This window comes from Gavialis gangeticus, unplaced genomic scaffold (genome assembly GCF_001723915.1).
Source record: "Gavialis gangeticus isolate Ggan-Ray unplaced genomic scaffold, GavGan_comp1, whole genome shotgun sequence".
In the NCBI taxonomy this organism is placed as follows: Eukaryota; Metazoa; Chordata; order Crocodylia; family Gavialidae; genus Gavialis; species Gavialis gangeticus.
Window position 1 is genome coordinate 4,085,278 of NW_017729015.1, and position 2,396 is coordinate 4,087,673.

Sequence of the window (2,396 nt, forward strand, 5' to 3'; positions counted from 1 at the left end):
CCAATTACTGGTATTACTATTTGCAAGCTTTCCAGTCATAGATACATACAGTCCAGCATACAACAAAATTCTCAGTCTAGTCAAAACAAGGAACTCTTCTGAACAGTTCCAACCTGACTCCAGTATGGTTGTTTTCTCTGCATTACTGCATATTAGAAATACAACAATCCTCTAGGAAGCAAGGTGAATTGATATCTGTTAACACTCTGAGGGCTGGTCCACAGCTATGAAGTATGTTATATGTTATCTCAAGAATCTCCCTCAAAAAATGCCTGTCCATAAAATGCAAAGTCTTATAGACAACCCAAACACAGGATTTAGGAGTCAATACAACCCAAATGGCAATATATGCATAAACCCTATTCCCCATCATGTGTATTGTATTGGTCTACTGCTTCTTCAAGAATTACATGAATGGGTTTCAGAAGGACTATATATGATCATGCCAATGTGTACTCACAGACAGGACTGAGACAGAAAGGGACAGGCAGAAAAATGGAGAGAAACACTAGTTCTAGTATCAGGTGGATGCTAGGTTTCAAAATTCTGTGTGTAATTGTCAATCATGCAAGCTAAGCATGACTAGGCATGCATGAGAAACTGAATAGAATCAAGGATATTACAGGAGTCAGTTGCTAAGATGACCTACCACACTCCTAACACACAGTCAAAAGAGAACTAGGAACCCAGAATAGTGTAAAAACCCCAAACTGCAAGGAGCTAGGTTGTAACCATATTGATCTAGAGGCAAAAGGAGTCAAAACTTGTGGAAGAGGTGGTATCTTTTGTTAGTGTTGTTGTGCTTCATGGGTGAAGATGACTGTGTCCAGGGGGGGTGGAAGAAGAGTAAAAAGAAATGGTTAAGAAACAGGGAGGGAGAAAGGAGAAAAGGAGAAAAGAAGGAAAAAGGATTAAAAAGAGATAGAAAAGAAAAAGGAGGGAGGTGGAGGCTAAGTCACATGGGTATGTAGGTGATTTATAAGCCTGATATTTGCCTTGAACAATCTGCTGCAGCAGGAGCAGGAAAGCAATGAGAACTGGGTATGAGAAGTTTTCATTTTCCTGGCCACGCATTTCTTCATTGCTTCTGCTGTGCAGTGCTGTTTGAAGGCCAGTGCTCTGTTCTAGATGGATAACCTCCAGAATGGATAGTCACAAATGAGCAATTTGCTTTCACAACTCCAGGTTGATGCCGAAACTCTTTAGGAACCCATTTAGGGTGTCCTTGTACCACTTCTTTGGTACGCCACAATAGCATACTTGATTTAATAGTTTTCCATAGAAGATTTTCTTTGGCAGGCAAGTGTTGGTCATTCTTAAAAGGTGGCCAGCCCATCTTAGCTGCACCAGTTTCCGTAGAGTGTAAATACTGGGGAGAGCTGATCTGTCAAGCACCTCGGTGTCCAGAATCTTGTCCTACCACTTGATCTTTAGTATCTTTCGCAGACAGCACAGGTGGAAGTGGTTTTGTTTCTTGACATGACGCTGGTAGACGGTCCAGTTTTCGCCGGCATAGAGGGTCAGGAGAATGATGACTTTGCATACTTTCAATTTCATTGACATTATAATGCTTCTGCAGTCCCAGACCAATTTACAGAGTCTGCCAAAGGCCACACTACCTTTCGCTAGTCTCACATTGACTTCACCATTGATGTGGACAGCAGAGGAGAGCATGCTACCTAGATAGACAAACCTGTCAGCCATCGACAGTTGTTGGCCTTTAACTGAGATGTTTGGTTCCTGGAGTGTTGTGCAAGCTGCAGGTTGAAACATCACTTTGATCTTCTTCATGTTAATAGTGAGTCTGAAGTTGTTGCAAACTGATGAGAATAGGTCCATGTTCTGTTGCATGTCAGCCTGTGAGCCTGCACATAACACATAGTCATCAGTGAAAAGCAAGTCACGAAGCATGGCTGTCTGGACTTTGGAGCTCGCTTGGAGCCTGCACAGGTTGAAGATGTCTCCGTCACAACGGTATCTAATCCCCATACCAAGGTCATCATCTTGGAAGGCATCTAACAGCATGGCAGAGAATACCATACTGAAGAGGGTAGGTGAGAGCACACAACCCTGCTTGATGCCATTTGTGACTGGAAAGAGGTCAGAGTATTTGCCATTTGCAAGGACATGTGCCATCATGCCATCATGGAACTATCGAACCAAACTGACGAATTTTCTGGGGCATCCATATTTCTTCATGATTTCCTAGAGGCCTTCATGGTTGACCATGTCAGAGGCTTTGGTTTTATAGTTTCATAGTTTCTAGGGTTGGAAGGGACCTGAGCAGATCATCTAGTCCGACCCCCTGCCATGGCAGGAAAGAGTACTGGGGTCAAACAACCCCAGCAAGGTGTTCATCTAACCTCCTCTTAAAAACCCCCAGGGTAGGAGCCTGC